Source organism: Papaver somniferum, chromosome 3 (genome assembly GCF_003573695.1).
Source record: "Papaver somniferum cultivar HN1 chromosome 3, ASM357369v1, whole genome shotgun sequence".
Taxonomy (NCBI): domain Eukaryota; kingdom Viridiplantae; phylum Streptophyta; class Magnoliopsida; order Ranunculales; family Papaveraceae; genus Papaver; species Papaver somniferum.
Genome location: NC_039360.1, coordinates 1,650,963 through 1,664,445, shown reverse-complemented (window position 1 = coordinate 1,664,445; position 13,483 = coordinate 1,650,963).

Below are 13,483 nucleotides of genomic sequence, written 5' to 3'. Positions count from 1 at the left end.
TGAGGAAAAACAGTGCGAACAATAAAAAGGACCCGTCCACCGAGAACGCAACTTCCCAGGGAAAAGATGTAAGCGGGTATCATACAGAAGAACTTTTTGACCTGGAGAAAATGTCTTTCTTATAATATTCCTATCATGCACAAGTTTCATTTTGTTCTTATACTCCTTCGCAATATCATACGCATCTCTACGAATCTCTTCCAACTCATTGAGCTGGAGTTTCCTATGGGCTCCTGCCTTGTCAAGTGAAAAATTTAGCTGCTTAACAACCCAATAAGCTCTATGTTCTAACTCAACAGGTAAATGACATGCCTTGCCATAAACAAGCCGATAAGGCGACATTCCAATGAGAGTCTTAAACGCAGTACAGTAAGCCCATAAGGCATCAGTAAGCCTAGACGACCAGTCTTTCCGATTAGGATTAACTGTTTTCTCTAATATATGTTTTATCTCCCTATTGGAAACCTCTACCTGACCACTAGTCTGTGGATGATACGGGGTAGCTACCTTATGTGTAATACCATATTTCTTCATCAGAAGCCTAAAAGGCCCATTACAAAAGTGCGACCCTCCATCACTAATTATAGCTCGCGGTGTACCAAAACGTGTAAGTATATTCTCTTTCAAGAACTCTATCACTACCCTATGGTCATTCTTTTTACACGCAACCGCCTCAATCCACTTAGAGACATAGTCTACAGCGACAAGGATGTATAGGTTACCAAAAGAATTAGGGAACGGACCCATAAAGTCAATACCCCACACATCAAAGACCTCAACAATCAGAATCGGGTTCAAGGGCATCATGTTCCTACGAGAAATGGTTCCTAATTTCTGGCAACGTTCACAAGTAACACAGTAACTATGGGAGTCTTTAAACAACGAAGGCCAATAGAATCCACACTGCAATATCTTAGCAGCAGTCTTCTTATCACTAAAGTGACCCCCACAAGCATGATCATGACAAAAAGAAATAATACTGGACTGGTCACTCTCAGGTATACATCTCCTAATAATCTGGTCTGGACAATACTTAAACAAATAAGGATCATCCCAAAAGAAATGCTTAACCTCGGCTAAAAACCTAGAACGATCTTGTTTACCCCAATGTTGGGGCATTCGACCAGTAACAAGATAGTTCACTATATTTGCGTACCAAGGTGATTGGGTAACAAAGAATAATTGTTCATCGGGAAAGCTATCCCTTATAGGAAGGGAGTCATTAGGGGAACTAACAACTAATATAGACAAGTGGTCTGCTACTATATTTTCTGCTCCCTTTTTGTCTCTAATGTCTGGGGAAAATTCTTGCAACAATAGGATCCACCTAATCAATCTAGGTTTGGTATCCTTCTTAGACAAAAGGTATTTTAAAGCAGCATGATCAGTATAGATTACGATCTTCGAACCTAAAAGATAGGGTCTAAACTTGTCTAGAGCAAACACGATGGCTAGAAGTTCCTTCTCTGTAGTGGTATAGTTCAACTGGGCCTCGTTCAGAGTTTTGCTAGCATAGTAAATCACATGAAGTAATTTTTTTTCTCGCTGACCTAACACAACACCAATAGCATAATCTGAAGCGTCACACATAATCTCAAAGGGTAAGTTCCAGTTGGGCGCCTGGACTATAGGGGCAGTAGTGAGTAAATTCTTAAGCTTCTCAAAAGCCTCTAAACAAGCATCATCAAAGATAAACTTAACATCTTTTGCAAGCAAATTGCAAAGAGGTCTAGAAATTAATCTAAAATCTTTGATGAATCGGCGATAAAAACCTGCGTGCCCTAAGAATGACCTAATATCTCTTACGGTTTTTGGGACCTGTAAAGTCTTAATAAGGTCAACTTTGGCTTTATCTACCTCTATACCCTTAGAAGATACGATATTCCCTAAAACAATTCCTGAACGAACCATGAAGTGACATTTCTCCCAATTAAGCACTAAATTCTTCTCCTTACACCTAGTCAAAACTAATGACTAATGATGCAAGCACTCATCAAAAGACGAACCAAACACTGAAAAGTCATCCATAAAGACATCTAAGAACCGTTCTACCATGTCAGAAAATATGCTCATCATGCAACGTTGAAATGTTGCAGGGGAATTGCAAAGCCCAAAAGGCATGCGTCTATATGTAAAGGTACCAAAGGGACAGGTAAAAGTGGTTTTCTCTGGTCTTCTGGGGCAATAACGATCTGATTATATCCAGAGTAGCCATCTAAAAGCATAGTGACTATGTCCAGCTAATCTCTCTAGCATTGGTCGATGAAGGGAAGGGGAAAGTGGTCCTTCCTAGTGACCTTGTTCAATTTCCTATAGTCAATACAAACACGCCAACCCGTGGTCACTCGGGTCGGGATTAACTCATTGTTATCATTCTGGACTACAGTAATACCAGATTTCTTGGGAACAACCTGAACGGGGCTGACCCACTTACTGTCTGAAATAGGGTAGATAATGCCTGCATCTAATAGCTTAAGAACCTCAGTTCGAACTACTTCTTTCATATTGGGGTTTAGTCGACGTTGCATCTCCCTAGAAGGTTTGGTGTCCTTCTAAATAGATCTGATGCATACAAATAGTAGGACTTATACCCTTAATGTCTGCTATGGTCCACCCTAAAGCTTCCTTGTTGTTTTGAAGGACGGTTACTAGCCTACTTTCCTGATCTCTATCCAAGTCGGAAGAAACAATCACAGGTAAAGTCTCAGACGGGCCTAAAAAACATACTTCAGGGTATCTGGCAATGGTTTTAGGTCCAACTTAGGAGGCTCTTCTAAAAGGAAAGGAACTAGGGTAGACTTAGAAACTGGTAGTGGTTCGAACTTAGGTTTCCATCCATTACTAGTCTAACAAAGGGGTTGAATCTAACAAAGCATTCACCTCATTAATCACATTATCATCAAAATCAATCCCAAAGTGAGCTAGGCATTTCTCTAATGGATCTTCTAACAAAGTGTTTGGTAATGACTCCTCGACTAATGTTCCTATCATGTTCACCTCTTCTATTCGAGTCATCTAGTTCAGAGGGTAGCTTACTAATATTAAAAATGTTCAGCTCAATAGTCATATTACCAAAAGACAAATTCATAATACCATTTCGACAGTTAATGATCGCATTGGATGTAGCTAAAAACGGGCGACCTAAAATCACTGGTATTTGGTTCTCGGGGTCAGGGACAGGTTGGGTATCTAGGATAACAAAATCCACTGGATATATAAACTTGTCGACCTCTATAAGAACATCCTCGATCACACCACGAGGAATTTTAACGGACCTATCAGCTAACTGAAGTGTCATCTGGGTAGGTTTCATCTCACCAAGTCCTAGCTTAAGGTACACATGGTATGGCATTAAGTTCACACTGGCTCCTAAGTCAAGTAATGCTTTCTCCAAACGGTATTTACCTATTGTACAAGCAATGGTAGGGGACCCTGGATCTTTATACTTAGGAGTAGTGGTATTCTGAATAATAGAACTCACATGACTAGCTATGAAGGATTTCTTCTGGACACTGAGCTTACGCTTTCGCGTACACAAGTCCTTAAGGAACTTGGCATAAGAGGGTATCTGCCTAATTGCATCTAATAATGGAAGGTTGATATTAACCTGCTTAAAAACCTCCATTATATCATTAAAGTTGGATTCCCTCTTAGTCGGAACTAGCAGTTGTGGGAATGGGGCTCTGAGAACAAAGTCAGACTCAACAGGACCCTCATTGGTCTCTTTAGAGACTCTATCAGTCTCTTCATTCTCTGGTTCAGACGGGTGAACTACATCATGTTTACTATCAGGCATGACAACCTTGTTATCAACTTTCTTTCCACTCCTAAGGGTTGTGACAACATTCACATGATTGTATGATTTCTCCCCTTTGGGATTAGGCTCAGTACGACTAGGGAACTTTCCATCTTCTCTCTCACTTATAAACGTAGCTATTTGTCCTACTTGAAGTTTTAATTCGGCAAGACTTTGGGAAGTATTCTTCAATTCTTGCCTAGTTTCTTGTTGAAAGTTCACGTGGTTCTTTGATAGCATTATGAGAGTTTCCTCTAAGGTAGAGATATTTTTCTCGGAAGTGTTCTGAAACTGAGTTTGTCCCGAAGAGTTCTTAAAACCAAATCCTGGGGGAGGCTGAGAATTACTAGACTGTCCTTGATTCTGACCCTTAGACCAAGAAAAATTAGGATGGTTTCTCCAACCAAGATTGTAGGTCTCTGAGTATGGGTCAATCTTCTGACGGTTCTCAAACCTAGCATTGTTATAGACAGCATGAGCTTGCTCTTCACTAACCTGACCTTCCCAAAATGAATTATCGGGCTCTATTCCACAACTAGAGACTTGAGAGACTCTATTAGGTTCAACAAGAGACCTATTTTTAGACTGATCCATTTCCAAAGCCTCTAACCTTCTAGACAAAGCAGCAAGCTTAGCATCAGACGCAAAACTCGAATCTACCATATTGGTGCTACTTCTATTGACCAAGAGTCTTTTAGGGGGTTCAACACAAGATTCCCACTGTTGGGATTTTTCAGCGATGACTTCTAAGAAGGTAAAAGCATCATCATCATTTTTACTAGTGAACTCACTAGCGCACATAGACTCAACCATGGCTTTGGTCGAATAGTCTAAACCATCATAAATAATTTGTACAAGTTTCATCTTATCAAATCCATGGTGAGGACACTGATATAGGAGATCATTGAATCTCTCTAAAAATCTATAAAGAGACTCTCCCTCTTGTTGCACACTAGCGCTAATTTTCTGCCTAACAGTTGCAGTTTTATGCTTAGGGTAGAATTTCATATAGAAAGCAACAATAAGTTCCTGCCATGTTTCAATGGATTCAGATGGTAGGTTGTTCAGCCAGGTCTTGGCTTTATCTTTCAAGGAAAAGGGAAACATCTTAAGTTTCAAGACTTCATCAGTAAGGTCTTTTATTCTAATTGTCCTACAAATTTCCTCAAAGTCCCTAATATGGAAATACGGGTTCTCGTCATCTTTTCCTAAGAATATAGGGATCATCTGGAGAATACTAGGTTTTATCTCAAAATTAGCCGTAGTGGCTGGCAATTTAATGCACGAAGCTCTGTTGGACCTAGTTGGGAACATGTAATCTTTCAAAGTTGCCATCGTTGGCACAACTGGAGTACTAGGGGTACTTTTGTCACTCAGAGATAAATTCTCAAAACAGAAGTTTCCAAAAACAGGGATCTCAAAAGAACAATCTTCGAGCTCCCTGCTTGTATCGGAAGAACTACTAGGTTTCTCACTAATCAATCTACCTAGAGTATCTCTTTTCCAAGCCCTATTAACAGGATAGGGCATACACTAAAAAAATCAACAAGAAATAAAAATCCTAACAGGAAGGTTCTAGCAATCACACAGCAGGCTGACTCGACTTCACCACAGCACACCTAGAGATTTCTAGCAAACAACAAGCATGATGGCTCACTAAGATTATTTCTAGACTATCTTCTAACTCTCGAAGGGGAATTCGTTACAATTTAAGCAAACCCCTCTGGAATCAATCCGAGTCAAAGTAAGTTGAATCGAGGCGAGGGAAGCTTAGTGGAGCTTTGATACCCAAGGCCTCACCGCAGTCCAAGGAGGCGCAGTCACGCATTCAACTCACGGAAACCATCATGAACTTCGAAGTATGCTAAAAGAATAACCAATATCCTTCGAAATTTTTTCCTAACAAGCTCGATACCCTATAGGTCTCTTTCTAATCAGATTTTAAAGCTTGGGTTCGCGTTAGGTTTTGTTTTCCTAAGGCGGGCAAGAAGGGAGCGGTGATGAAATACGAACCCTTATCTTGTTTAGGCCAGGCCTTGCCCTTTAATAGGAATTTAAAAACAGTCCAAATTCGTCCTCAATCAATGATCACCTTAAGGAATACAGTAACCCGCTTGCAGGAGATTCGCGGGTGTTTAGAATTTTACCTCCCGTACCAGACGGGAGAAGAACCGTTGTCGTTGACTCGGGCCACGACTCCTATGCCGTGTGCGAACCCGAGGGGCCGAGGTGATATTGTAATCACTGTCCTTCCCTGCACACAGTTTGTATTTAAAAGTACCATTCCGTAGGGTTTAAAAATTAAAGTCCAAATGTCCAGTCCAATTTAAAGTTCAAAAAGAAAAAAAAAAGTTACAAATTTCCTCACACACTCCAAAAAAAAATAAAATAAAAAATCCTAAAATTGTCCTCTTTTCTTCTCTTTTTGCTTTTCGCTTTAAGCTTTTTCCTCTCCAAGTCCTTCGTTTTCACTTTGAACCTGCAAAATAAAGACAAAAAGAAACGTAAAAAGGAACAAACAATTCTAAAAAAAATAATAAACCTAAAAAAAAAAAAAATCTACCTAAGCACAGGTCCGCGTTTCAGACTCATGAAGGTAATTTTTTTTCTTTAGATTTAAATAAATAAATAAATAAAGGAAATTAATAATAATGTCAAGATTTTAGAAGGATTAAGGCTCAGGATTCAATATTACTTCAAGTTGATTGGTTATAAATAACATTTTAGAAATTATTATTAAGCACTTTTTCTTATTAAATCACTTTTTAATTTAAAAGGTGTCCAAAAATTAAGTTGTAATCCTTAAGCATGATTTATCAAAGAATTATTCTAAGCATAAAACATCAAACTGATTCACAAATAATTAAGAAAACCATTTTATCTTTTTTTTTTATATATTTATCCAAGTGAATTAAACAAAATAAATAATTAACGAAATTATAAATAAAAATATTACCAATCAAACATGAGTGAATAGATCCTCCATTGCCTCAATCACCAAGAGTTTAGCCTCTCATCATGTTGTAAAAATACTCAAAAGATTTTATTGATGCTCACAAGTTGATTACAAATGATGAAATAGGAAAATCGATTTTAAGACCGTGCTTTGCGACAAACAGGAAGCGTCAACAAACAACGACACAACTGAAGTGCTGTAAGCACTGTTGTGAAGTCGCGGGAAAGGAATAGGGAATTGTCGCATTTAAGCGACACTTCTCTACGACTTACCTGGGTGGTCCTTGTTCTTCGTGTTCTTGGTTGAGCAGCAACAGAACTCTTCTTGCTGTCGACCCTTTCCTTCGATTCTCTCGGCTCTAACTCTCTCCCAAATCACTTCTAACCTCTCCCAAACTGTTTTTCCTTGTATTTATAGTGAATTGGAGCCGAAAATCCGACCATTGATTGCATATATTCTCCATTTAATCCAAATATTCTCGGCTGCCAATAATAACGAAAATTTCCATTTTTAATCCCATGCACGCGTTAACTTTGATCCTGCACGCTCCCAAATTCCTTATCCACGCCTCAGCACTCTTCCAACGCTAGTAGAACTCTTCCAAACAAACAAGAACTCCATTTTTGCTCGTGTTACAGTGCACGTGCTCTGTTTTGGGCTCAAGGATCATCACGCGTTTTCCAGCCACTTCTGATCGAACCCACTGCCTATAATGTGTTCCTCATGACATATCACATCTTCCTACCAAGTTTGAGCGATTGAATCTCCCTAAAACACCTTCATTTTGTTAATTGAAAATCAACCAGAACTGTTCTTCATTTTCCCGCCAAAAATCATAATTCAAATGACGAAGATGGGTGTTGTGGATAAAAATGGGTGTTGTGGACAAAAATGGGCTACATATAGCCGTGGGTGACACTTAGCAAAAATGGGGGTCCGTATAGCAAATCTCTTCCGAGGTGCTCCGAGCAACTTTTCGAGCAAATGTTCCAACAATATTTATTTCCAAAAAAATACCTACAAATACATAAAATACCGAAATTAGTACAAAATCGAGTGCCAACAATATATAATATTGAGATCAAATTAGACACAAAAATGTGTCTATCATTCTCCAACAACGACTCTGCTTCAACGCTCACCCACAGATTCTCCACTTCAACGTTCTCCAACAGCAGGATCCGCTTCAACGTTCGCTCCAACAGCGGCTCCGCTTCAACGTTCTCCAACAGCGGCTCCGCTTTAACATTCTCCAACACCAGGATCAGCTTCAATGTTCTCTTCAGCAGCCGCTCCGCTTCAATATTCGCTCCAGCAGTCGCTCCGCTTCAGCGTTCTCTACATAAGCTTCAACGTCCTCTCCAAGAGACGAAGCCGCTTCAACACTCCTTCCTTCCAAGTCATGGAGAGTTTACTCGCTTACGCATCCAGCCAATCCCTTTGCTTCCATGAACGCCCATGCAATTCATGCCAACCTATTTTGTCTCCATGGCAATGTAGTCTATTCGAATCACATCTAATGCCAAGAACTATTGCTGCTCATTTTCCGATACCAGCCAGAGGTTTACCATAACAACAACCACTACAAAGGTAATCCGTACTCTTCCATTTTAGTTTCACATGGAAGAAATAACGAAGTCACCAGTACGGATACAAGATGGCGGTATCTTTATCATGGTCAACCCACTGACCATATAATATAGGAACATGTAAAACACACTTGGGGACTGAGGCTCTACACAAGATCCCTTCACTGTCAAAGCTCAAAAGACACGGTCAAACAAAAGTCATAGCCACGACAAGGTCATCCACCCTTCAAAGTTGTAGCGTAAGAATATCATCACCTCTTTGTCTAGAAGGCGCCTACAACATTTTACGAGGCCACGGCGGATCCCAAGCCTGCTCAGAGGAAACAACTTCAGAAACTAAAGAAAAGTGCGACTGAGGACTGCTCATCACAGTCCATCCCGACAACGCAACCACAGTCTCCAAGGTTACCCCTGACATGATCATTGCCGAGCATATATTTCGTCCATCCGTCCCAAGAATGCGATGGAGTTTGGTAAATTTTGGAATCCACTGGAAAGACATTACAAACGAAGGAACGGATCCGAAAGAGCAACAGAAAACAGAAGAGGGTCAATACTTCTTTTCATACGGGCGGAGTTTCTAGAGTTTGAAAGTAATGAAAATTTCTTCTTGCTCTAGGACGGGAATAGATGACTGGACGCGGCTACGCCATCTTGGACCCGCAACATCCCTCCGGGATTCTTCCTGAGTTTTACTGTCGGGTTGTTTTCACCTCCTAAACGAACTCAAAACCTAAATATTCCCGCGTAGGGAGATAGGAAATTCTTTCCCGGTCGGAATAAAGGAGCGGATCGTCAAAATACGAGTTCGTACGAGAATTCTACAACAATTTTAGTAAGGGGCGCTAATTAGGGTTTCAGCATGCCAAACCCTAATTTAGACCAAGTCGCCATCAAAATCCACGGAACTGAAGCCAGCATCTTCTTCGCGTCGGCCATCCAGCATCTTCTCCGTGTCGGTCGCCAGCACCTTCTCCGTCGGCCAACCAGCATCTTCTCTGTGTTGTCCATCCAGCGTCTTCTATGCGTCGTCCGACCAACACCTTCTCCGTCGGCCAGCCAGCACTTTCTCGGCGTCGGTCGACCAGCACCTTCTCTGTCGGCCGACCAGCACCTTCTCCGTCGGCCAAGCATCTTCTCCGCGTCGGCCAAGCACCTTCTCCGCGTCGACCAAGCATCTTATCCATGTCGACCAAGCGCCTTATCCGGGTCGTCCAAGCTCCTTCTCCGCGTCGGCCAAGCGCCTCATCCACATCGGCCAAGCACCTTCTCCACGTCAGCCAAGCGCCTTATCCACGTTGTCCAAACACATTCTCCGCGTCGGCCATGCCAGCATCTCTCCGCGTCGGCCAGCCAACATCTTCTCCGTCAAGCCCAGCTAGCATCTTCCCCGCATTGTCCAGCCAACGCCAGCATCTTCTCCGCGACAGCCAGCGCCAACTTTTCAATCCCGAAGAGTGCCGTCTGCCTTCCCCTAGCCAGCAACACTGCAAAATATTTATTAACCAGCGTGTCGCGCCCGGTACCAACACTATACGGCCAAGACGAACTCATGCAAAGCTGCCAACATGGAGATTGCGTTTTTTTCATGTTTTCCGCCAAAGGTTAGTCGAACTTCCTCGGCAATTTCTTTACGTATCGCTCTTTCGATTTTACGCTTGTCTGTCACCATCTCATGCTTACCCCGTAACAAATCCATTGTTACGTGCTAAGCAGTGGACTTAATGTTGATGGTGGTTTTTAGCCTAGGTTAAAACCGTAAAATCCCTCGCCTAATATAAAATCACTCTGTAAGGAAACCAAGCCACATGTGATGGACTCTCCACTGGCGTATTATTTGAGCCGCACTCAATATACCTCTATCCATAACGTTCTGTAAACTCTGGCACCTCGCCGACACAAAACTCACTGAGTAATTTCATGTGCTGTGTTCCCCGGCTGAACCCTTAACATTGGTATGGCGTGACGGATTTATGTTCACTCACGACAGAGTAGCATGAACCTCTAAGTAGTACGGTTAAGGTCATTACACTGAATGCTCAGGGGGAAAAACACACTAGAAGTGTGGCCGAGCCCCTAGCTTTCCGGCCCACTTCCCTTCGGCCAATCAGGTCGCTCCAAAGTCGTCCAGCGCACCAAGAAGTATGTCCCCACCCCAGCTGGATGGACCAGTTCCCTTCGGCCAATCAGGTCGCTCCAAAGTCTCCCAGCGCGCCTAGAAGTGTGGCCGCGCCCTTAGCTTGCCGGATCACTTCCCTTCGGCCAATCAGGTCCCTCCAAAGTCGCCTAGCCCGCCAAGAAGAATGGTCGCACCCCTAGCTGGCCGACCCACTTCCCTTTGGCCAATCAGGTCTCTCCAAAGTTGCCCAACGCGCCAAGAAGTATGGTCACGCCCCTACCTGGCCGACCCACTTCCCATCGGCCAATCGGGTCGCTCCAAACATGCCATAACCTCAAGAGAATCTTCCATGCCAAGCTGGTTTCCCAAAAACACACCAGCTTCTCAAAACGCACCAAAAAACATATCACATGCGCATGCCGTCCATGCTCGGCGTGCATCCCAGATGTGCACGCCAAACACACTTTACCAAAGGAAAGCTTTACACACTCCAATTAGGGTTTCGAACACGTCAAACCCTGATTTGGACAAGTGGCTGGTAAATCCTTCCACGGCACCCGAGACTAAAGCCTTAGCCTCCCATGATCAAAGGCCATGCTTTCTCCTGGGGTACAAATCTCATCCGTCCAAGTTTACCACTAACCGAAAGACTTGAGCAAACTCTTGGCCCAACACCAAACCCTAACTGACCGCGGCTCTGCCAGCCTGCCAGGGCTCCGCCAGTATCCCGCCATGCCTCGGCCCAACCAGCATGCCACATGCCACGGCTCCGCCAGCCTACCAGAGCTCCGGCAACATGCCGCCATGCCTCGGCCTCGCCATCATGCCGCATGCCACGACTCTGCCATCCTGCCAGAGCTCTGCCAACATGTCGTCATGCCTTGGCCTCGCCAGAATTCCGTATGTCACGACTCCACCAACCTTCCAGAGCTCCGCCAGCATGCCGCCATGCCTCGGCCTCGCCAGCATGCAGCGTGCCACGGTTCCGCCAGCTTGCCAGAGCTCCGCCAGCCTGCTAGAGCTCCGCCAGCATGCCGCATTCCACGGCTCCGCCAGCCTGCCAGAGCTCCTCCAGCATGCAGCATGCCACGACTCCACCAGCTTTCCAGGGCTCCGCCAGCCTGCCAGAGCTCCGCCAGCATGCTGCGTGCCACGGCTCCGCCAGCATGCCGCCATGTCTCATCCTCGCCAGCATGCCTCATGCCATGACTCTGCCAGCCTGCCAGAGCTCCGCCAGCATGTCGCCATGCCTCGTCCTCGCCAGTATGCCGTTGGCGCGACGCCACTCCATTGCGCAACAAGAGGTGGTTGTAATCGAGGGCCATCCTTCTTCACAAGATACGATCTCGGATGTCGAATTTCGCCATCGAGCTAGTAAGCTCGCGACAAGTTATATGTGACTAGCCAAAACGAGCCTAGCATTATGCACTAATCACTTACGGCAAGCCTATCGACTTTGGCTTGTCACAAATAGCAAAATGCTACACGTTTTCCATGAAAACACTCGAGACATTAAAAACATGTCATAAACTAGGGGATGCTCATCAGAGAATTGGTCTGGAGGTTTACGGCGTGCGGCGTGCAATGCATCCTTTACAAGAAAGTGTTATGAAGGAGGGTCATTAGTGGTGGTAAAAGTAACGGTGAACAATTTATTCCCACATGCGTAACGTCTGGGAGTTACACGGATTTACTTCCCTCATAATGGACGCATGCATAACGTCTGGGAGTTACACGGATTTACTTCCCTCATAATGAACGCATGCATAACGCATGGGAGTTACATTTCCTTCACCGCTCAATTTCCCAACTTCCCATGAGATCGGTTTCATTGCGACTTGTATAAATAGGTCTCACCTATTTCTACCAAACGAAAGGTTTGGTCAGAAAACACAACACACTCATAAATCGTCTGGTAGCTCTCCATCTTGGCTATCCAGCTTCACCTCTCTGACACAAGTCGCAAACGTCCTACTTCACAGAATCAACTATTCGGATCTCACACTTTCTTCGCTTCCCTCCCTAAGACCAACCCTTCTCCTTCACTTTATGACCGAAGCAAACCTGGAACAACCATTTTCTTGGTTTAGGCCAGGGTTGTACAGATTGATCTCTCGAATAAAAAAGTACTCACGCGCAGTACATTGTTGAGGGTTTAGATTCGTTTCTCACCCCCCCCACACACACACACACACAAAATTACCGAAACCAGCAGAAGCGATTTTCACCCATCAACAAGTATGTTTCCAAAAAAATAAAAAATCTGTTTAAGTTTGGTATTTCCTGGGTAGTTTATTATTGTCTAATGGATTTGGAGAATGTTTCCTTGGGAGAATCTTTTTTTGAAATTACTTTTTTCAAGTACAATTGTTGAAACCTTTGGATGCGAAGATAAGGTTGAGCATGCAGAAGTCTCTGCGAATGCATATGAGTTCATCAAAATCCTTTCAGCGGGATATGAAACCAATATTGGACAAATGTATCTAAGTTTGTGCAGTCACATTCTTTTTACTTTTGGTTTGTAAATTTCTTAATTGGTCGATTGATATATAATAGGTAACTAATTTGAGATCTCTTTTGCTGTATCTCACCAACATAAATCAGGCAGAAGACGATCTCCATGGGTGTCCCTGCCTAAAGGTAATATATTCTTAACATACTTTTTCATGATGTTTGATTCTCAGAGGTACTAAATTTGGGCGTTTTTTTTAATCATAAAAAGAGTTTATTATCTAGGAATAAGGTTCACATCTTTATATTTTGATTTTCGTAGCCTTTTTCTACCTCTGTTGACGAGGGACCAAGTAATTTTGAATACTTTGTTCTGCTATTTTTTCTTCTTAGGTTATCAAATACCTTGGTGAGACAGATCAATTTCAAATTGAAGTTTGATGAATAAACAAAGAAAATGGATGGTTAGAGAAATAAATTGATTTGTTGATTTTTGATCTTTTTGATAGGAACTGGAAAGTCTTAGTTGATGTTATGGTACTAAACCTTTGCTCACGTAGTAGCTGTTTAAT